At 38.4% G+C, this 25,206-nt stretch overlaps 1 protein-coding gene across 1 annotated transcript in view; it reads right to left on the bottom strand.

The window, feature by feature from the left end:
* The window catches only part of itgb1 (integrin, beta 1), a gene marked incomplete at its 5' end in the record, with an annotated part of 80,832 nt that extends 55,852 nt beyond the window's left edge, over positions 1–24,980 (bottom strand). The window contains 1 exon segment of the mRNA NM_001200086.1: positions 24,670–24,980.
* Positions 24,981–25,206: the final 226 nt, after the last annotated feature.

The raw sequence follows: 25,206 nt of genomic DNA, 5'->3' as shown, positions 1-25,206 counted from the left end.
GGCCGTCTCAATGTCTGATCTCTATGCTGATGGTGCTTTTGTCTCATTCGAGCAGCTAATGCTAAAATATGACATTCCCAGATGGCATTTTTATAAATATTTGCAGCTTAGAAGCTTTGTGGCCTTAAATTCAGACACCTTCCTATTGTGCCCTTGCAATTCACTGTCGGATGCAATTTTTAAATGTAAACTGGCCAGGAAGCAGATAATAAGGGTTATCTATGACCTACTCAGCATGCATGATTTGTCATCCCTAGATCTGATTATGAATAAATGGGAGACGGACTTAATTTCGGATAATGATTGGTGCAAAGTAATCCAGGGGATTTTCTCCTCCTTCATGTGTCTTCGACACGCAGTTGTGAAATTTAAAATTTTTCACCGTCTGCATTGGTCCAAAGCTAGACTCTCAAATATTAATTCCGACATAAATCCCACATGTGATCGATGCAGACAGGCTCCACCCACCCTGTGGCATACATTCTGGACATGTCCAAAGCTGTACACATTCTGGCAATCTATATTTGAGACTTTCACGAAGATATTGAGAAGAGTAGTACAGCCGACACCTCTTATTGGGGTGACCCTGGAGAATAATCCTTTTAGATGGTGTGAGATCAGCATGATGTCCTTCTGCACTCTCCTGGCCAGTAGATTAATATTGTTTAGACGGAAGGATCCTGCTCCACCGGTGTATAGTCATTGGGTCAGAGAAGTCATGTGTCATCTTAAGTTGGATAAGATTAGATACACTGTAAGGGGAGTGACTGGGAAATTTTACAGAATCTGGGAACCTTTTCTGAGACATGGATGCTGACAGCATTATGTGATCATTATCTATAATTTTATTTCTTTTGCCCTCTTCTTTTCTATGGTGGTCTGGCTTTATAGTATGTAATATGTATGCTCTATGTCTGGCACTAGGTGGGGGAGTGGCAGGGTTTGTTCTATTTGTTTGGTTGGTGTTGTATGTTTAATTTGAAAAATGCTAATAAAGAAATCTTTAAGTTTCTCCCTCATGTCAACGCAGGGAGATTTCTCTTGCCACTTTTGCCTCTGGCTTGCTCATTAGGGATAAATTTATCAATATAAAATTTACATACAGATATTTATATGGAAGGTGGCTTTGAAAAACCTTTTTTCTGTGACTAAAAATGGCATTTTCATGTGGACAAGAGGCCAAAATGCAGTGAATAAAGTATGCTTTAAAAAAAAAAAAAAAAAAAAAGTGTTTTTGTATATGTATGGATAGGGACTAGGGATGTCACAATACCAAAAATCTAGTAGTTGGTACCACCAAAAGTACACGATACTCGATACCACTGTGGTTTAAAAAATAAATAAATAAATAAATAAATAAATAGATAAATTAAATTAAAAACTCCTGGTGGACATCCTCCTCTGGCTAATACTGGCAAAAAGAGAGAGCGATTGGGGGATATTTTACTTATCAAACACTGACAATGACTAATAAAATCGTGCTAAGTGCTAATAACAAGTGCTAAGGTTTTTGCTTGTATTTTCTCATTTGTAAGTCGCTTTGGATAAAAGAGTCTGCTAAATGAATAAATATAAGGTGTACTCCTAAACGCATGCATGCAGGGGCACACACACACACACCCACCCCCACACCCCTAATACTCTGAATGCAAGCATTAGTTTAAATTCAGTGATGTGGTGGCAGGCCAAAAAGATTTATTAAAAGCATGAACATTTGAATAATTATTAGTGACATTAGGCTACATTTTGCTGACAGGACACAGGCTGAATGGCGATGCATGGTGGCCCATTAGGAGGTAGTTTATAACGTTGCAATGCGTGAGCGTTGTTAACAAATAACTGGCTATCACAAACATTACATGGAACATAACATTAGCTGGTTTCACGGCTACAATGCCAGCTGCCTCAAACATACTATAGGGCCGTCTTTCAGGTGCTTCGCCAAATTCCAGGTGTTTCCTCGCTTTGTTTGAAATGAACGATAGCAGCTACCTTTCCTCTGAACGAGCTTTCCTATCTTTTCCTCTCAACGAGTCGGGTGGAGTTAAACTTCACCATCTTCTGTAGTTTTTCCCATGTACTTGTAGGCGTTCTTCTTCACCACTTGTGGGCCGACTAAAACACTTACACGTATTTGCTGCCCCCTTCAGTTCCGGAAGAACTCCAACCTCAGTACCTTCATTGCCAACGGTACCTACTATTACTGCAGAAAAACAAGTACTGTCACATTTCAAGAATGTTGATACCGACTTGGTACTGATGTATTGGTTCTCGTAACATCCCTAGTTTACAGGGCTCCAGGCAAAAAAAAAAAAAAAGAAAAGAAAAAAATCTATGAGCCATTGGCTCCTAAACCCAGAATATTTAGGCACCAAATCAAATTTTCAGGAGCCAAAATATAGTGATGTCATATGACATATGATGATATTGATAAATGGCTACCTCTCACTGCCTTTTCTTTCCCTTCTGTACTGTCTGCCTTTGTTTACTCTGCCTCCCATAGTTGACACAATGTATTCTTTACATACACAATATGTGCAATGTTCAGTACATCATATTACCATAAATACTTAAATGTCCAATCATTTGTTTCTTTTTTTGGCACAAAAGGTGCAGTACACTTTCCCATTGTCATAACGTAACCAGGCTCTTGTAGCCAAGCTGATTTAAACAGTCTTGTTGGGATGGGAGCCGCAGGAATGGGAGAAGACGACTCGACTCGCTGCGCTTAGCTGTCATCATCTGTAAAAGATTGCACACCGATTGAAACGGGCTGGGACGACTCAAATGTCACTTGAACTTGAACCATCACTGGTCGAGATGGTCTCAACATAGTCAGCATCTGATGTAGAGGAGGCAGGGTTTGGACGGGCAGGGAATGAGAAAAAGTCTGATTTTTCGCTTGCGCATTTCGTTTTCTTGTCAGCTGGCTAACGTTGGTTAACTACACAGTTAGCTAGCCTACATATAATAGATAAATTCAAATTCCAATGAACTAAACCACATCAAACTAAACACCTTTAATAAAATGAACACTTCCAACTTTTTAACCCAATAAACGTGACGTTAAACCTGTTTCTGTTCATCTATACAGTTGACGCTTCAACCACTGCAGGACAAGAGTGCAGAGTTTATTTATTGGAAACCATACAGATGTGCATGCGATAGGGCAGGTAGACACAGGCGCAAGAGGAGATGAGAGTTCAGTAGCCTAACAAGAAGTATCGTAATTTCTATTTAATTAGTTTTTAAATTTTGTTTGTGGGTAACGGTGGCCACTGGCGACTGGCAGAAAAAACATGGTCGCAAAATTAAAAAGTTAGTCACATTGGCGACCATTTTAGTTGCCATCTGGAGCCCTCGGTTATACAAGAAGACAACTATCTGAAGCACAAGCCCAGTAATGGAAAACTCAAAAGAAACTAAATTAAGGTTTTGGAGCCACCCAGTCAAAGTCCTGACTTGAACTCCATTGACATGTTGTGACTAGGGATGTCATGAGAACAGATACTTCGGTACAACATTCTTAGAATGTGACTGTACTTGTTTATCTGCAATATCCTAGGTACTGTTGGTAATGAAGATACAGAGGTTGCAATTCTTTCTGACCTGATGGGGGCAGCAAATACGTGCAAGTGTTTTAGTCGGTCTACAAGTGGTAAAGAAGAAGAAGAAGAATGCCTACAAGTACACGGGAAAAACTACAGAAGTTTAGCTCCGCCCAGACTCGTTGAGAGGAAAAGGGTTAGAGTTAAAGATAGAAATGCTTCGCATTCGAGGCAGATGACAACAGACATATACAGACATATAATTGATGCTGTGAAGCCGGTGTGCAACCGATGCTATCGTTCATTTCAAACAAAGTGAGGAAGCACCTGAAAGACTTGCCCTATATTATGTTTGAGGCAGCTCGCACTGTGGCCGTGAAACCAGCTAACGTTATGCGCTGTGTAATGTTAGCGATAGCCAATTATTTGTTAATGACGTGAACGCATTGCAATGTTATAAACTACCTCTTAATGGGCCACCACGCATCGCCATTCAGCCCAGGTCCTGTCAGCTAAATGTAGCCTAATGTCACTAATTATTCAAATGTTAGTGGTTTTAATAAATCTTTTTGGCTTGCCACCATATCAGTGAATTTAAACAAAATGCTTGCATTCAGAGTATTAGGTGTGTGCGCACGGGTGTGTGCGTGCAGGAGTGCAACTTAGCACTTAGTGTTTTATTAGTCACTGACTACGACACCGTGCCACGCTAACAGACATTCCTCCAGAATTTCACATATCAGCACACAGTTCATCTTTGTTATGGTACCATATACAGTTTTGGGTGTTTTTGTTTAAATTTTTTACGAACGCTTCAAGTGCGGTTGATTGTCATGCCGTATGTGCAAATAGATGACTGCTTGAAACCGTTGTCTGCGTTCCAAATCACATGCCAAGATACATGTATTTCGTCTACTACAGGCCTATAGTAGGCAAGTACACGGTTTGGGGGCGCAGCAGTGCTCTCTTGTTTGCCGTAAAACGGTTGAGCACTACCATGTTTGATCGAGTCCTGTCACAAAATGCGATGAAAACCCTCACATGACGTTAATAATGTGATGTGTTACGGTGTTTACATGTCTGTAACACACGTCAATAATGCGACTAAAACAGGAGTACTCCACATGTCTTAATTCGATTTGTGTTAACTTCGAGTATGACCATTATTCGGATTAAGGTAATAAATTGCTTTTTACACGGTAGTTTCTTAATCACACTATTGTCTTAATTGGGTTAATATTGGATTATTGTTGTCCATGTAAACGCACTGATTGTCAGACGGTGCATGATCACTAAAATCTCTTTCACTCAATATTAGCCAGAGGAGGATGTCCTCCAGGAGTTTTTAATTTTATTTTGCAAAATTTTTGTTTATTTTTTGATACCACACTGTAGTATTGAGTACTTCTGGTGGTATCGAGTCCTTTTGGTGGTATCGGTACCGACTACTAGATTTTTGGTATCGTGACATCCCTAGTTGTCCCCTTAAATGAGCATTTCATGCTCAAAAACCCTCCAGTGTCCTTTTCCTTCAATAAATTTCAATTATTTAAAAACTGTTTTGCACATTGGAGGTTAGCACTGTATTTACTAATGTTAGGACACCAGGTTCCTTAGTAGTAGTGAATAATTTCAAAGTGGTAAGTCATAAAATATTTAAATGGTTTACAATTGCTTAAGTGTTCCAATATATTTGTGACATTTAAGCCACACATTTAGACCACACTCTTTCTTTACTGCAGTAAGCAGCTATTGTGATGTGCCCGAAATCCATTTTTGGAAGTAGCACTGTTTTGTAACGGTGCAACATTCCACTTACAATGAGTCAACACTGACACAGGAAAAGAAGTAGGAAAAAAAAAAAAGAGAGAGAGGAAGAGAGCGAGAGATGCATACTTGCCCATATTTGGTTAGGCAGTCAAGCCTGCTCTCTCAGGCCTTCAGGCATCTACAATTATCCGGTTCACTCCTCTACCCCCACCCTCTCAGCATGTAGTAAAGATTTGATAGAACTCACAAAAACATGTTTGGGCAAGATAATTCGTTATATACACACACAATAAGACACAATAAGTGTGTGTACTAGTATCTCACAGATACAAGTGATTACAGATCACTAGTCACACAGATCACAGAGTCTCTCACAGATACTATGTTACTAGTAACACAGTATCTCACAAAAGTGAATACACCCCTCACATTTTTGTAAATATTTGATTATAACTTTTCATGTGACAACACTGAAGAAACGACACTTAAAGTACAATGTAACGTAAAGAGACCTTGTAACACTAACAAGTCACATGACACCAGGGAGGGAAAATGGCTAACTGGGCCCAATTTGGACATTTTCATTTAGGGGTGTACTCACTTTTGTTGCCAGCAGTTTAGACATTAATGGCTATGTGTTGAGTTATTTTGAGGGGACAGTAAATTTACAAGCTGTACACTCACTACTTTACATGGTAGCAAAATGTAATTTCTTCAGTGTAGTCACATGAAAAGATATAATCAAGTATTTAAAATGTGAGGGGTGTACTCACTTTAGTGAGATACTGTGTGTGTACATATGCACATTTTTTATATATATACACACATATATATATATACACACACACATATATATATATATATATATATATATATATATAGCGAGAGAGAGAGAGAGAGAGAGAGAGAGAGACACAGACACATACCATACATACACAGTGCACTCCTAATATTGGCACCCTTGCTGAATATGAGCAAAGAAGGCTATGAACAACTGTCTATTTAACCTTTTGAGCTTTAGTTAAAAGAAATTCACAAAAATATTCTGCTCTCATGGATATCAAACAATTGTAAAACACAGAATTTATCAAAAAAAAAGATGATTGCTAAATATAGGTGTGCAACCATTATTGGCACCCCAATGAATTTATATGAGAAAAATATATTTGAAGTATATTCTCATTAATATTTCACATTTGTTTAGTACACTTAGGTGACTAGGAAGAGGAAATTGTTCAACCATGACTTCCTGTTTCACAGGGGTATAAATATGAGCTAACACATAGTCCAAATTCCCTTATTCATAACAATAGGTAAGACCAGGGAATATAACTGATGTGCGGCGAAAAGTTTTTTTTATTTTTTTTGGAGAATTGCAGAAGTTCATTGCATCTTGGGGTCAGAAAGTCCCCAAAAGTACAAGCCGAAGTCACCTACAGCACAAGTTGTTTGAAAGGGTTTCAAGAAAAAAAGCCTCTACTCTAATCAAAAAACAAACTCCAGTATCTTCAGTTTGCCAGACACTACTGAAACTTCAAATGGGATCAGGTTCTATGGTCAGATGAACCCAAAATAGAACTTTTTGGAAATACACATCAGAGGTGGTTTTGGCTCACACAGAGGTAGCCATATTGAAAAGGTACCAGGAAATGTTTTTAGGATACATAACATCATGGACTACCAAATATTAACAGATATTAAATGGAAACCTGACTGTCTCTGCCAGAAAGCTTAAAACGGGCCGTGGTTGGATCTTCCAGCAGGCCAATGTTCCAAAAATATGCATCAAAATCAACACAAAAATGGTTTACTGACCACAAAATCAAGGTCCTGCCATGGTTACCTCAATCCCCTGACTTAGGGGAACACATAGAAAACCTGTGGGGTGAACTGAAGAGGAGAGTCCACCACTTTTATCCAAAGCAACTTACAAATGAGAAAATATAAGCAAAGCGATATATCAAGCAGAGGACAACGGAAGTAGTGCTACCATACAAGATCCATTAATTGAGTTCTAGAAGAAGCAAAACACGCAGAGTAGAGGTGTAAGTGACACCAAGTTGTTGTTTTTTTTTAGTGGTTGGTTAGGTGTTCACGAAAGAGGTGGGTCTTTAGCTGTTTTTTGAAGGTGGTGAGAGATTCTGCAGTCCGGATTGAGGCTGGAAGTTCATTCCACCACTGAGGAGCAGTTAGTTTGAAGAATCTTGAAGGGGACCTTGAGCCACGCTGAATAGGTACTACTAAGCATCGGTCGTTGATTGCATGAGGGAACGTAAGCCTTCAGGAGTGTTGAGGTGGGGGGGGTGCTGTTCCAGACAAGGACTTGTACATGAGCATCAAGCCCTTGAATTTGATATGGGCAGCTACAGGAAGCCAGTGAAGGGAGATGAAGAGGGGTGTGACATGGGTTCTCTTGGGCTGGTTGAATATGTGGTGTGCTGCTACATCCTGAAGTCATCTGAAAGGGTTTGAAGGAGCTGGCTGGAAGGCCTAAGAGTAGCGAGTTGTAGTAGTCCAGTTTTGATAAGAGCCTGGACTAGTAGTACTAGAAGTACTATTATGGTCATAACTTTTGAACCATGTGTCCAAAATTTATAAAAGCCAGGTAATCCCTGGATTCCCTTGGTCAAGCAGAGGTCAACACACCCTATGATGTCAGATTTTCCACCATCTTGTTCATTTTAATATGAATGTGGGATTTGGTAATCAGGAACACTTCGGTGGAGATCTCTCCAGGTTAAAGATGGTGTAGTGTAACTGCCTAAAATAAAGCATCGGGATGGAATACACCCACATATCACATTGGCATGGGTAATTTATCCCTTGGATAAATGCCAACTTTAAAAAAATAAACAAATCAACAAAAAGCCCTTCACTTGCTTTCCACCGTGGTTCATGTGAGAGATGATATCATTATCAAGCTTTAAATCACAGTCCTGATGTTTGGGACAAATCAACAATGGGATGCTGTTTGAACAGGCAGTCTGGGGGGTTTGGTTGTGTGTCTCAGAAAAAGAGAACATTCAGAAATGTGCACATTTGTGTACAAATTCACATAACTCACCATCCTCATATGGTCCTGCATTAGGCGCCATCACAAAATCCCCATCTACAACCCCCGACAAAAATTATCGAATTGCCAGGAGGAATTGGAGGATGTTCAACGGGCTTTTTTGCTTTATAGCAAATAAACAAAGCAGAGACATCATTTTTGTCTAATAGCTGCACATTCTGGCCTCATGAAACATACTTCAAACAAATTAAATAAAATTACTTGAACTAAAGGCATATTAGTCAAATAGATGGAAAAAAAAATATGGAACCACCTTGGGGCGGCTGTGGCTCAGATGGTCGAGCAGGATGTCGACTAACTGTAGGGTTGGCAGTTCGATTCCCGGCCCACATGACTCCACACGCTGAAGTGTCCTTGGGCAAGACACTGAACCCAAAGTTGCTCCCAATCGCAAGCTAGCGCCTTGCATGGCAGCTCTGCAGCAATTTATGTGAGTGTGTGCGAATGGGAAAGAGTATTCCCATTACATTAAATGGCCTGCACTTATATAGTGCTTTGTAGAACTGCTAAGGTTATAAAAGCACTATATAAGTGCAGGCCATTTAATGTAATTTGCATTTCTAAAACAAACACCAGCATAAATCTAAAAATGCAAATTAGTGTGCAGTTAAAAGAGTGTACGTACTTAATTTTGTTCTTTTTGAAAGGAAAGATGGCCCCAACAAGAGATTCGTCAATTGAAACAATGGAAAGGATCAAATTCCTTCAAGAAATAAATCCAATTGTCTGGTGCCAGTCATATTTAATGAAACATATAAACATGATTGCCTGAAGAAATCAATCAAATTTCCCCACTCATTTATGATATAGGGTTGCAAATAAAGGACAAAGGGAGACCTCAATAGTCAACGTACTGGTGTACATTTTTAACACTTTTCTCATCCCGTCGATAGAAAATAGGTTCTGTGATGGTCATTTTTCAGGATGATAATGTGACTTGCCACAGAGCAAAGTGTTTTAAAACTGTACTTCAGGAAAGGCACATCAATTCAATGAGCCAGCAAACAGTCCGGATCGCAATCAGATTGAAAATTTATGGTGGAAATTTTTTTTCAAAAATTGGTCAATGACAAAATTGGTCCTTCCAGCAAAGCTGATCTGTCAACCGCTATTCGAGAAAGTTGGAACAAGCTTGATGTAGAATATTGTTTTTCATTAATGAAGTCCATGTCTCAAAGAATTCAGGTGGTCATAAAAATATGCCATTAATTAAAACTATTTAATTTGTTTGAGGTATGTTTTACAAAGCCAGAATGTTCAGCTATTAAACAAAAATTGTTGTGCGTTATACCTGTTCTTTGTTTATTTGCTATGAAGAAAAAAATCCAGGTTAGAATCCTCCAAGTGTGGGGATTCCATAATTTTCGCCAGCAGTTGTACACATCACAGAAGCTAATCAAATCCGGGCCTTAACTATTCTCCACCCCTTTCAGGCATTGTTCTTGAGATATTCCGCAAAAGGCTGCATTTGTTTTATAATAGAATTGTCTGGGGCCAAAGTGATAAATATAACAATCCAGAGCAGAACGACTGCGGTTACTAACCTTATTCAGTCTGTTATGGAGAAAAAACAGTAACCAAATTGTTTATGCTTAAGATGACTAAACACTGACTACATTCTTTCCTGCTGTATTTGCCAAAAGGAGTGAGCTGTTCAAAAACTGTTCCTTTATGTTTTATAAATTGCAAAACACAGAAAGAAACTACCGATCTCCATCTACATCCCCACATCTCCAGCACTACAAATACCCCCTCCCCAAGAGCTGCTAAACCATTTCCTTAATTAAAGTTTGCAGTGTCCTTTTGACAACCAGACACTTATTCGAAAAAAACAACATATGTCTGTTTAACAATCTGGCTATACAGAAGGGGTGTGTGATCACACTAAATAAATTACATTAAAACACTCTGCTTCAAAATTCTCTTTAGTGCACAAAGTATAATTACTTTTGTACAAAAGCTGATGCTTCAATTTGATCTCCATCTTTGTACTTGCGAATGGAGTCATTTAAAAAAAATAATAATAATAAAAAAAAACAGAGGAAGGGGGTTAAAAAAACAAAACAAACCCCCACACACAAAAGTTCTCTGCATTTTTGAAAAATTTAAAAACAAACAGTGCTGTACAATGTGTATTCTGAAAATTGCAGCTAGTTTTAAAATACCATTTGTATTTCACAGCAGAAATCAAAATTCATCAGACCAGGTGATTTTTGTTCAAAAATGTAACTGTCCATTTTCAGTGATCCTTAGAATTTGACTTTTGGGAACATTGGGATTTTGCTATTTGTAGTGTTACTTTTTGGTTAAGGAACATGACCATTCAATGAGATGTATTGGTTGTTCAGAAAATGAGCAGGAGAATAAATCAATAAGTATTTAAAGAGTAAGTCTTTGAATACATGAGAATTTGGATGGAACTCGCACATTATTAGCATACTAACTATAACGGGTTCAGCAAGCTCTAATAATTTACAGCAAAAATGTACCAATGTACTGACTTGTTGAGGCAATCTACCTCTTAACTCTATTTCCTGGTGGAACAGTGAAAACCAGAACAGATAAATGATCAGTCCTATTTTTGTTGTTACGGTAATGAAAAATATCCCTGATGAAGATATTTACATCTATTCATTTAGCAGATGCTTTTTTCAAAAGAGACTTACAAATGAGGAAATACAAGCAAAGTGATATCAAGCACAAGTAATGCTACCATACAAGATTTATAATTGAGTTCTAGAGAAGCAAAGTTCGCAGAGCAGAGGTGTAAGGGCCAGAGTACGTTTTTGTGTGCATTTGTTTTTTAAAAATGACGTGGGGTTGGCATTTTACGGGTTAGTTAAGTGCGAAGAAGTGGGTCTTTAACTGTATTATGACAGACATCATGGAGTGCCGCAAATGACTTAAAAGTTCAAATGAATAAGTCAGTCAAATTTCATTATAGCAAAAGACTGAGTAGCATATTTGCTCATCGTTTATAAAATAAAATTTTTTATTTATTTATTTTTTAAAGGAGTTATTTATGCAAGGAATGAAAGGACGACAGATTGTGCTGTTACATGAAAATAATGCATGCTGGAAAACACGGAAACGATTTTTTGATGGTTTATCACATAGATAAGATTGTTCGAGAAATATGGGTCTCTCTTTGTGCACTTATACACCGATCAGCAATAACATTAAAAGCACCTGCCTGATATTGTGAAGCCTCCAAAACATCTCTGCCTGTCAATGCATGGACTCTACAAGACCTCTGAAAGTGTGCTGTAGTATTTAGCACAAAGACGTTAGCAGCAGATCCTTTAAGTCCTGCAAGTTGTGAGGTGGGGCCTTCATGACCTTGAACTTCTTTGTCTAGCACATCCCACAGATGCTCAATAGCTCCCCACATGCATCAATGAGCCTCACAACTTGCAGGACTTAAAAGGACCTGCTGCAAACGTCTTGCCATGACCCTGTCACCAGTTCACCGGTTGTACATCCTTGGATCACTTGTACTGGGAACACCCCACAAGACCTAAGGCTTTGGAGATGCTCTGACCCATTCGTCTAGCTAATCAAATCTATTGTTGATTAACCTTAAAACATACCATTCTTCAGTATTATATCGTATGAACATATCCTTGATATTTTTCAGAACCTTGCGATATTGTTAGTTTTTCAATGGCTTTCACAAACATCTGCTATCAGCTTGTAGCCTGGTAGCATTACACTAGCCAGCTAGCATTATCACTCGACCACCGCTGTTCACAATGGTGAATGTACTGGATACTTGCCTACCTTTGAGTGCATTATCTTTATGGATGCACAAAAAAAAGCACTAAATTAAACTATAGTCCTAAATTAATAATAAAAACTCACTTTCACTGCACCTTGTGGTTTCTGTTACTCACTGCCTTTAGACATGTTTTAATTCTGTTTACTTTTGACCATAGCATTTTAATTAGACATTACAGATCTTACTGGCGCTCCCACTCTGCATCACCGCTACTACACCGCGCGGGAGGAGCAACACGGCCTCATTATGAACAGATCACTTCTGTTATAATAAACGACAGAAGTTACACTGATATAGCATATAATGACAATAAAATAAACCTTTTACTCACAAAAAACTCACGACAGCATCACTCTCGTGCTTCCGTGCTACACAAACTCCGCTTTATAAAGTTTGATCTCCGTGGTGTTTAATATAAAATGCACCCCTGCCTTAGAGGACTTTGTTCCTCGGTCACTTAATGATTACGCCTCCATCTGATGGTGATTGGGGTCATGTTGGGAATAAAAGGTAACGTTGGCAAACAGTAAACTGAAGAAAGTCATTGTCGATGGTATTTTTTCTAGCGGCATCGCATTACATGCTTATGACATCATGCGCCACAGACTAGGAAGCAGCTTATACTTAAAGTTATATAAAAAAAAATAAATAAATAAAAATAAATAATAAAAAAAAAACACTAGTGTTCCATTTGAAATGATTCTACCTTTCCAAAATTCATACACTAGATGGTAGTGAACACAGGGCATAGTGTAAAGTACGTAAAATCGGGACACAACTTTAGTATTTACTCTCTGATGCGCGTTTTCGGAAGTAACAATGAGTAAATGCACCCCGTGCCGCCCGAAGACCAAATAATTGATAATGAGAATCGTTGACAAAGATTTTCATAATCGATTATTGTCGATTTTATCGATCAGTTGTTGTGGCTCTAGTCTAAAGCACTTACTGTTAACGACCCCATTACTGATCAGGAACTTAATATAATGTGTAACAGAAATATGGACTATACCAAGAGAGTACATAGCACTAAATTAAGCCAGTCCTCATGGATACAGTTATATACATCAGCCTAGAGCCATGCGCAGGACTGTTTTCTTAATCCCGCTCCCGTGGAATTTCTGACCATTACCACCCCTTCCCGAAATGTGTTCCACTCCCGCCACACCCGCAATGTTTGTATCCACTCCCACATGCAAATATTCTGTCATATCTTGTAGATATTGTGAAAAATTTACACAAACGTTAGGGCTATGCTAAACGTTCAGAGTAACAGACATAAGTCATTGCGTTTAATTAAACTGACCATAAGTAAAAAGCACAAGTAAAGGACCACACATGACAAACACATTGGGCCATTTTTTTATTAGCCTAATAAAACTATCAACTTTTAAAACATCACCACTAGTGGAGCCTAAAATCATATTTAAATATATGCGTAACACCACACACACCTAACAATAACCGTTAAACTCTTGTAACCCAACAAGGCACAATATTTAATTGAAACATAAAATAAATAAATATTAAACAAGTAAAATATAAAACAAATAACAACAACAAAAAATCACTGATATTAGGTGTTTATGTAGCTAATTAACATCGCAAAAATTAAATAAATAACACTATAAAACATTAAACATAGGTTACTTAATGAATTAATGAAATTATGAATCACTTAGCCTAACCTACTCCAGATTGCTATGGAGGAAGAGAATGTTACTGATCGTCTGTGGTCCCAGGCTTGTGCATCTTTCTTCCAAGATCCGCCCACACACAGTAAAGGTCCGCTCTGACGGCGCACTTATACTTGCAGGGATACTTAAAATGAAACGTGTAAGATTTGAGAGCGCAGGAAAGCACCCTCTGTTGAACTTCCACCATTCAAGCACTCTGTCTGGATCTGGGCTGTCCGAGAGTCGGGTGCTGAGATATTCCGCTATTTCAGCATCGACAGGCTTTGGCGCTGAAATGCAGGATGCACTGTCTTCCCAGACTGTGAATCGGACAGAGGAGTTTAGATTTTTTTGGCTGGTGGTGGCTCATCCTCTGCTGAGGGTGGAATCTGGTCAAACCTCATCTTGTGGATAATTCCCTTTGCACTTTTGAATTAGATTGTTAATAAATAAATAAATAAATAAATAAATAAAATTTGTATTAATTTTTCCATCCATCCATCCTCTATACCGCTTTATCCTTTTCAGGGTCACGGGGAAACCTGGAGCCCATTCCAGGAAGCATCGGGCACAAGGCGGGGTACACCCTGGACAGGATGCCAATCCATCGCAGGGCACAATCACATACACATTCACACACTAAGGACACTTTGGACATGCCAATCACTCTACCATGCGTGTCTTTGGACTGGGGGAGGAAACCCCGGAGCACAGGGAGAACATGCAAACGCCGCACACACAGGGCCACGGTGGGAATCGAACCCCCAACCCTGGAGGTGTGAGGCGAACGTGCTAACCACGTTTTTTTAAATTAAAAAAAATTATTCATTGTCTAATCCATTTCTATTTCTTGACTGTACTGAACTTATTCTAATTTGTAACTGCACTGTGTATTTTCTGTTTTTATGTCTTCGAAGCACTTTGGTTGTTTTCAAAAAGTGCTATGTAAATGTAAGTTTGTTAGGCCTATTATTTTAGTACTAGATTTTCACAAATAGGCTAAAAGTTCACTTTAGAACAAGTCTACAAACACGATAGCCCATAACATAATATTCAAAACTATATAGCCTATTTTAAGTATTTCCTATTATACACCTTTGACTACGTCATCTCTTGCATCTGGTCACAGCATCCATAGCAATCGCATTTTAGGAGTCAGGAACGTTACAATCCTGTAGATCACGTGAAGGGGAGTTGCTGATGCGTCACTAGTGGCCATCAGTTCTTCCAGATGTGAGGCACACACTAGTGACTTCAGAGAGCACAGGCTTGAGGCATGCTGCTTGGTAGAGTTCAGTGAGTTTGATAGAACACGGCAGCACAAGTGGTGCACTTGGAGTGCCCTCAAGCTCAGACTCGTTCATTAGTAGCATCTTTGAATACCTTTAGAAATGCAACCACTGTTTTCAATGTGTTCTCATTGATCTGTGCAATTCTTTCGTACCAGAAATGTGGAGATCTCCTCATGCTGTTTCAGTATTGAATATATAATAATTTGAATTTGGATTGTTTGAGGGATGTCTTCAAGCTGTTCTGCAGACCTGAATGTTTGAAATATTTTACCAGTTGTTTTGCATTGGTCAACAGTTCAGACATCTCATGTGTCTTGGCCAACACATCTAGGGTAAATGCACTGGACAAATGATGTTCAGGATGTGCACATTGCAGTTCAGCCTGGTGTATCCACGCAAGGCAGCAACTATGTTGGCTCCGCGGTCAGTGACAAAGACAACACGGCCAACAAGCAGTGACGTGTCTATTCCAAATGCACAGAGTTTCTGGAACAGCAGGTTCCTGAAGTTCGCTCCTGTTTTTGACACCCCATTTTCGAAGGGAGCCGCAAACAAGACCCTCGAAAATAGACCAAAGTTGTTGGTTGTGTAATGAATGGTGCTGGATATGAATGAAGTTTCATGGTAATCCTCAGTCCATATATTCGTTGTGATGGCACATCCATACATTTCAATGATGGGCTTTATCATCATTGCAACAGAAGACTGCAGTACCTGTGCCTTTCCCTCAACATGTATGGACACAGTATCGTTTACAAATCTGCCATATTTAGTGGCTACATTAACAAAAGGGTTGAACTATGTCGATAAAGCCTTTCCCAGAAACAAAGTCATACAGCCGAATGTCTTTACAAAAAAGAGCAACACATTTATCTGTAGTTTCTTGCTTAATATGAGCAGGAAGAAGTGCTTTATCATGGAATGAGTTTACTTTGACACTGGAGAACGGAGCAGGAATGTCGCCTCAACACAGAGGTGCCAGATTTGAGCCCGTTGTAAACATACTTTTGCACATTTATCGCAACTTACAAAGTTAAATTCTTTTCCATTTGTTTCAGTAACAACTGAAAATTGTTTCCAAATGTCGGACTTGCCTTGCTTTGTTTTTGTGAAGTAAATAGCCGCTTTAATTTTCTCGTCAACCTCATTTGTTGACTCCATTCTTGTTATGCGCCAAGTCCTGGGACCCGTGCTATATTTTTTGACTGCCCACTCCCACAAAGGTAGCAACGGTAAAACCGCCCGCTCCCACGAGATTTGCGTTGGGTAACCCGTGGGATCCTAATCCCAATGCAGTCCTCTACATCAGCCACATCTGACTGGCAGAGGAGGCGGTGTCTCAGTTATTTATAATAATCATCTAGGCGACACACAAAACCATAAATTCTTTTGACTCTTTTGAAGTTCTTTATACTAGTATAACATATGTAGCCACAAAAAATAATCCCACCAAGTCAATTCTGCTAATTATTTACAGACCCCAGGACCATACCCTGAGTTCCTTAGTGAATTTGCAGATTTCATCTCGAACGTTGTTGTTTCTCTAGACAAAGCATGGTGACTGATATTCATTTTGATAACCCGGAAGACCCTCTGAGAATAGTGGTTGTGACTATTCTAGATTCAGTAGGTGCCAATCAGAATGTAATAGATAAACCACTCATTATGATGGTCACACTCTTGAGCTGATACTAACGTACAGAATAAATATAGAAAATAGTCACATTTCCGCAGTCTGAAGCCATCTCAGATCATTATCTCATTCATTTAAACTGTGTATTGATCATATTTGCATCTTGCCACGTTACCATGACAAATGTACAGTCACGTCAGCTACTGCAGAGTTTTATCAATAACCTCCCAGAGATATCAGCTATGATTGGATTACCATCTGATTCCAAAGAACTTGATCATGTGACTAAATGCTTAGAGCCAACATTCCGGTACACTCTATATACAGTAGCTCCATTTAAAAAAATAATAAAATCAGAGAAAAGGCTAGCACCCTGGTATAACGATCACACACACACCTTAAAACAGAATACTCGACAATTAGAACATAAATGGCATCAAACCAAATTGGTAGCATTTCAAAAAGCATGGAAGGAGAGCCTCCTGAACTATAAAAAAAATCTCTTAGTGCTGCTAGATTAGTCTCTCTCCACCCTACCTGAAGATAACAAAAATAATCCTAGATTCTTATTCAATAGTGTAGCAAAATTAACTAGGAAAAAAAAAAAAAAACACCACAGAAACATGCACACAATTATTACATAGTAGCGAGGATTTCATGAATTTTTTTTCTCTGGCAAAATTGAAAATATTTGACAAAAAATTCAGACTATTAATTTAAAAAAAAGACAGTTTTATAACTCTGTAGATCGTAATGTGGCAATATAAGATCAACGATTAGAATGTTTTACTCCCCTTAGAGAGACCGAACTAATTTCATTTATCTCCATCAAAATCATCAACTTGTATACTAGGGATGACGTCATTTTGTATGCCAAAACCCGGAAGAGAGTTAGCATTTTAGCACTTCTGGTTCCATCGTCCCGAAGTCAAAGGGTTTTTTTTTTTGTTTGTTTTTTTTTTATATGGGATTTTGGTTAAAAGCCTGAAATAAAGGTCTGTGGTGAACACAAGCTCAAAATACACGTTTTATTCTAGGACAAAGTACACTAGTAATACCCCACTCATGAGTTTTTAAAGCTTTTTACATGTATTGAAAAAGGCGATTGCAAACATGTTACTAAATGGGACTGCAGACGGGGGCATTAAACGTCCCATACTAAATGGGAATTGTCGGGGACATTAAACGTCGGCGGGGACATTAAACGTCATCACACCGAAAAGGAAAAGTCTTTGCAGATAAACTGGTTCACGTATGCTGTGCACATCCCCCCCCACCAAAAAAAAAGAAAAACGTGGATGAAGATTCATCCACAGAGCAAATCCGCATTATGTAAAATGTTTTTAAATCAAGTTTGGAAAAGTTGTCGGAAGCTTGGTGATGGTGACGTTGAAGACGAGCGACCGTGGTGTAGTTCGTTTATAGCATATGGTTAGCTGGTTCTTTCTGGCGATTGTATTTAAGCTTCAAACTTCATTGAAGTTGTGTTCATTTGTGGAAATTATCTTGGACAAAACATGTTCCCATATTAAACTTTTGTTAATCACAGAGCTTGTTTTTTCCAATAATCCAAAAGCCTATGGGAAAATCTTATTGGGTTTTTGTCGGGGGAATCACAAGGCGAACTTCCGGGTTCCGGAACAAAATGACGTCATCCCTGCGTCACCGCTCTATTGGATGATTTGGCTGTGTGTCTCCTCCTCTAAACACTGTTATTGCCTTTTCTGCATATGCCTGAATTGTTTTCATTTGGCTGCATATTATATTGGATTGCATATTTTCATTTGTTTGACAGTATTTTTATTTTTACTTATCCTATATTTGGGGTACAATTTTATTTATATTTTGCTTCTACCAGATGATGCACTTTAAGGATCAGTCTAATTTGATGCAAGGATTGTACATTAGCAGGAATGTAGCACTACATGGAGGTGAAAGCAGCGGTCTGTTTATTTAACTGTGAAAGTGCAAGAAAAGCGTGTTGTCCTTGAAATCAATGAATAATCATGATGAATATTCATGATCATTTTAGCCATAATCATTCAGCCATACTAAAAGGGTGCCAATAATTGTTGCACAGCAATATTTAACTTAAAATTCTCTTTTAATAACCCTGTTTGCAATTGCTGGATATCCATGAGAGCAGACTATTTTTGTGAATTTTTTTTTTTAACAAAAGCTCAAAAGGTTAAACAATAAAGACAATTTTTCACAGCCTTGTTTGCTCATTTACCAAGGGTGCCAATATTAGTAGACAGCAATGTATCCCATCCCTTGACAGGTGCCACTGTAATGAGAATGTTTCTCATTCCACCCGTCAGTGGTTTTAATGTTATGGCTAATTAGTGTATGGGTTATGCTTCTGTCGTTACTATGGTTGTTACATTGACTTCTGCCACTACTTGGTATTTAAATTTTCGTGTTGACTTAAAGAATATAAAGGGAAAGTGTGCTTTTATGGCTCGTGATGTTTATATTTTATTAATATAGGGTAGAATTGCACCATTAATCATAGCTGGCCCATGTGCACTGGGTCACAGTCAGCACGTGAAGACCACATTTTAGAACTGCACGTAGCCACCAAAATCCCTGTTTGGACTGTGGTCTCTCTAATATTCCCTATAAGAGCACCAGCGCTTATTATAGGGAATATTAGACAGACCATAGTTCATTTAGTTCATCAGTTCACATTTGTCTGAAATTGAGACATAACAGGGCTCTACAGTGCAACCATTTCACTCGCATTTGCGACTGAAAAGTACTTTGCACGAATGTGAATAAATATTTAGGAGCGTCGGTGCGAGTGACCTGTTCGGAGTTGTATAATACAACTGGAATAAAAACTAAACCTCCAAAATGCATCTACACCGTGCAAGTTACTTTCACACTGCTTTTCATCTCCTCAGTCAACCGAACAAGTGTGTAAATACTGTAGAGAAGCAATTATGATGAAAAAAGTAATGTTGTACATCATCTGCTTCAACCTCCCCTATCTCACAAACCGCCATCTTTTATTGATCCCACAAAATGACCTGAACCAGCTACTGTGACCTGCTCATGTAGACACAGCGGCGACGGATGGAGCAAATTAATAATAATGCTAATGCTACAAGGTGTGTTTAATTCAAACTTCTTTATTCAAAAATTCCTCACCAATCATAATCTACAGTTGCAACTCTTCAGTCTGTAAACATACAGTACGATGCCACTCTCCTTCACTAACTCTAATAGCACATTCACCTCATTTAAATTCACGGTTGCCAGTTTTCACTTGAAAACTCAACTCCAGTTTCCATGTTTTGATTTAAGACCCCAAAAACAAAATATCAGCAGACATGGCAACACTGTACTGGGGAACCAATCTAAAACTGAAACAAACAAAATAAAACTAAAAATGTAAAGACAGAAAATGCGCATAGTTATAAATAAATCATTTAATATAAAAAAAATAGATTAGAATTTCATAAAATATAAATAAAATGAGAAATGAAATAATGTTTAATTACCATTTCCTCAGAAGGCTATTAGCCGTTTTCCTAATATGGATCATTTTTGTGTTAGTCTACTTTTAATTAGGACTCTATTGTTTAAGATATTTAAAAATGAATATTTTATGCTGTTTATTTATCAATTAACCAACAGTATTTCTCATTGCTATTATTTTAATTCAATTAACAGTGACCATGAGCAGAGAGCTTACTTTTAACTGTTTATGATAGACCTCCTGATTAAAGCTTAAACAAAAAAAGATTTAAAAAAGGTATCTGGATCTGTATCGGATGTAAAATTCCTGATCGGTGCATCCCAAATGAACACCATTAAAGTGCTTTGCATCTGACGAGTAAATGAACTCACCCATATAAATCCATAATGAACTTTTTCACACTATCTGTTGTTCCCAGATGAGGATGGGTTCCCTTCTGAGTCTTGTTTCTCTCAAGGTTTCTTCCTCTTAACATCTTAGGGAGTTTTTCCTTGCCACCGTCACCACCGGCTTGCTCAGTTGGGATAAATTCGCACTTTTAATATCTGTATAACGTATTGATATTTCTGTAAAGCTGCTTTGAGACAAGGTCTATTGTAAAAAGCACTATACAAATAAACTTGAATTGAACCCAATCACATCCAATATGAGATTATTGAGATATATACACAATATACACAGAGCGGTTCGAGAACTGACTCCAGCCCAGAACCATGACAGTGGAACATGGCTAATAGTGTAGCTTTAAATATATTTAAGAGTAGCAGACTTCAAAGACTGAACATTGAGGTTTATTGTATTTGTTTACAAGGTGGAACAGGTTAACAGTTGTTTTTTGAATACAGCCTGTAAAATTAACTGAAAATATTAAATTTAGTTTATCAGAAGGTAAATTAATTTGTCATGGCTAACACTATGTTCGTAAATTCTGTCATAATTGACAAGCTCAAGTTTTCTCATGCCTACTTGTGTGATATTGTGGCACATTAATGTGCCTGGGAGAAAAAACAAAACAAAACCTAAACCTCAAACGTGCTTCAAAATTTTTGTAATTTGAGCTCCTAAAAGAAATTGTTACCATAGAGCCCTGCATAAGGATGCTCTGGTTGAAGAAAATACGACAAAGCAAATATGTTAAGTAATCGGATGCAAAGGTTACATGAATTGTAGCAGTGTCACATTTTGTTCCTGTTATGTACACCAGGGTATTCAACTTTAATTATTGCTAACACATACATACACACACATATTATATATACATACATACATACACACACACACACACACACACACACACACACATACATACATACATACATATACATACACACACACACATACTAGAATCAAAAATCAGGAAAGATCACACTAATGTAAGTCATCAATAAAAATATGGCAAATGCACATCGTTTTCTCCCAACGAAGCAGCATATGATCAACATGTGAATCTGTGCAGGTGGTCTGAACTCTTATATTAACAGTTGATGTTAAATATGTTGACATTTCCTAAACCTGACATTAACCGAATACTTCTGGTATGAAATCTAGCTATGTGCGCTCAAGTTGCAGACAGGCATGCTGGGTTTACATAACAAAAGCAGTTCAATGACTAATGAAAACCAGCCCAATATTAGTTTAAACTTTAAGTCTGCCTCACAATACACTGCTTTACATTGCAAAATGTACAAAATAGACAGAACCAACTGTATTTATCAAATCAGAACTAAATTATTGAGCACAGAAAGACTACCTTGCTATCTCATTGGCTGCAGCACACATATTGGAAAAACAAACATTCATGGATTGATCTGCACAAGTGAGCATGAGAAATGTTTCAGAAATACACATACAAATGCCGATGTACCACATAATGCTTAAATGCACATGAAACAATCCACAAATAAATGGCAATGTATTTTTGACCCAAACATATATGTAAACAAATTCCTTTGAGAAACACATTATATGTATGCATCTCATTTTATTCATTTGTGGATTTTGTTTTGCTTGTTTAAAAGGGTTATACTGATTAACATATGCATGTATTGGGAAGCAGTGCTGAAGGAGCACAGAAAATGTAAAAATCCAAATCCAATGTAAAAATGGGCTTGGAATTTGGAATGTCTTGAAAAAGAAAGACATGACTGGTGTACTGAGCAACATACACTGGCCAAGGAAAACAGCAGCTGATGACTGAAACATTGTCAAGAACACTTTGATTAAAAACCCAAAAACAAGTCAGTGACATCAACATCCACAGGGCAAGGGTGAAGGTATCGCAATCCACTGTTCAAGGAGGAGATACAAGAGCAGAAACAGAGGCCGTAACACAGGATGCAAACCACTCATCAGCAGTGAGAATCTGAAGGCCAGATTGGAATTCACAAAGAAATACAGAGATGAGCCTCAAAAGTTCTGGAACCAAGATTAACCTCAACCAAAGTGATGGAAAGGGCAGAGTGTGGAGAAAGAAAGGACCTGCTCATGATCCAAAACATACAAGGTCATCTGTGAAACATGGTGGATGCAGTGTTATGGCTTAGGCTTGCATGGCTGCCAACACAACAAAGGACTAGGGATGTCACAAGAACCAATACTTCGGTACCAACATTCTTAAAACGTGACGGTACTTGTTTTTCTGCAGTAGTGTAGGTAATGAAGGTACCAAGGTTGCAATTATTCCGAAACTGAAGGGGGCAGCAAACAAGCAACAGTGTTTTAGTCAGTCCACAAGTGGGGGGGACTACAGAAGGCGGTGACAAGTTTAGCTCCGCCCCAACTCGTTGAGTGACAAAGAGAGGAAAGCTAGCATCGGTTGCACATCGGCAACCGATACCATCATTCATGTCAACAAAGCAAGGAAACACCTGGAATTTGGCGAAGCACCTGAAAGACGGCCCTATGTTATTTTTGTTTGAGGCAGCTGGCATTGTTGCCGTGGAACCAGCTAATGTTATGTTCCATGTAATATTTGCAATAGCCAGTTATTTGTTATCGACGCTAACGCACTGTAGTGTTATAACCTACCTCCTAATGGGCCACCATGCATCGTCATTCAGCCCATGTCTTGTCAGCAAAATGTAGCCTAATGTCAATAAATTATTTAACTGTTAATAGTTTTAATAAATCTTTTTGGCCTGCCACCATATCAGTGAATTTAAACTAATGCTTACATTCAGTGTGTGTGTGTGTGTGTGTGTGTGCGCGCGCGCATGTTTAGGACTGCACCTTAGCACTTGTTATTAGCACTTAGCACTGTTTCATTAGTCATTGTCAGACAGTGTTTGATAACTAAAACATCCCCTCTCTCTCTCTGCAAGTACTAGCCAGAGGAGGATGGCCTCCAGGAGTTTTAAATTACATTTTTAAAATTTTATTTTTTACACCACACCGTGGTATCGACTTTGGTATCGAGTATTATGTACTTTTGGTGGTATTGGTACCAAATACTAGATTTTTGGTATCGTGACAACCCTACAAAGGACTTTATAAGGAGGAAAAAGTGGAAGGCTTTAAACTGGCCAAGTCAAACACAAGACCTTAACCCAACCAAGCATGCATTTCACCTCCTGAAGAGGAGGTTCTGGTTAAAATATTTAGATATCTGAAAAAATCCAGAAAATTAGCTGTTTGTCACCACTGTCGGGTTCACACACTTTAAATGATCTCCATCAAGTGCCTCATTGATGACTGATAATTAAAAAACACACGTTTTGCTGGGAGATTTGGTGTATCAGCAATGTCCAGCAGAATTGGATTACAGGGCAGATGTCTAATTAATTAAGCTATAGTAAAAGATCCAAACACTCTCTGTGAATCATTGCGTTTCCTAGCAATGCCATACAAACACACTTTAGGCTACATTACATTAGTATGGGGAAATATTTTATGTAGCCTCAGGGTGTTCCTGCCTGTGCTTGTCCGGATACACCCTGGATAAAACGTTTCTTTTTTTTCACGGTTGCAGCAATAGAAGTTGTCAAAAAGTTTCGAGTTGTGTTTTTCATTTGCACCACGTCTGATTCACTTAAGGAAGTGAGCTGCTACCAAATAAAGCATTGATCGACAGCGGTTCTCCCCCAGCGGCGGCTACTTGGGCCTATCGTCTAGAGCACTTAAACATTACCACAACCTATACCTTAAAAAGTTTATAAAACGTTAAAATATTAAAACTAATTTAAATAGATTTAATTAAATAAATTAAAGCGAATAAGAAACTTACATGGCTCCTGCGCAAAAAAAGGCTCTTTCTGAGGTAGAACATCCCCACCCAAGTTATCGCGACCTCACAGCCAACAATAAACAAACTCAATGCCTCCGGCTACAATAACCTCGAAAACGGACATTATATTGTGTTAACAATTGATTTTTAATTGACTTTTCATCCAGCATTAAACAACCAATTAAATACTTACCTCAGTGCGTATGCTTCGACGACAGTTCAACCCACAGTTTCAAAGCGATTTCGTGTTGGAAAAAATATCCTCGAATGATGTTTGCCTAGTTTCATTCACTACTCGATAATCGGGCAAACGAGTGTCTTTGTTGCGGAAACTTTTTTTTACCTTTCCATCAGACGCACAAAAAATATTATAATAAACTAATGCCACCTTTTTATAGCAGCCTCAAAGTGTTGAAAAAAAACGAGACGACAAGAAGAACGAGCCGAGCATTTCTTTCTTCTTTCTTCTTTTTTGTGCCTAGAAAGAACAGTCTCTATCGTGAGTAGCGGACGTGAATCGGATGGTGCCAACCTCTCACTCCCTAAACCCGTCCACAACGGAAATGCACGAGCGACTACACCCCGGAAATGCTCTCATACAACCACAGACCAACAGCATTCGACGTACATTGGACCTTCTTGCATTCGAGCTACAAAATGACGGGGACACCTCTATGTTCGTCTTTTGTGCGCAACGAACTAGCCAACTAACTGTGATGAATGAGCCAAA

This window comes from Ictalurus punctatus, chromosome 20, assembly GCF_001660625.3.
Source record: "Ictalurus punctatus breed USDA103 chromosome 20, Coco_2.0, whole genome shotgun sequence".
Lineage (NCBI taxonomy): Eukaryota > Metazoa > Chordata > Actinopteri > Siluriformes > Ictaluridae > Ictalurus > Ictalurus punctatus.
Note: the sequence above shows the minus strand (reverse complement) of the source record. Positions and strands in the feature narration are given on the sequence as shown.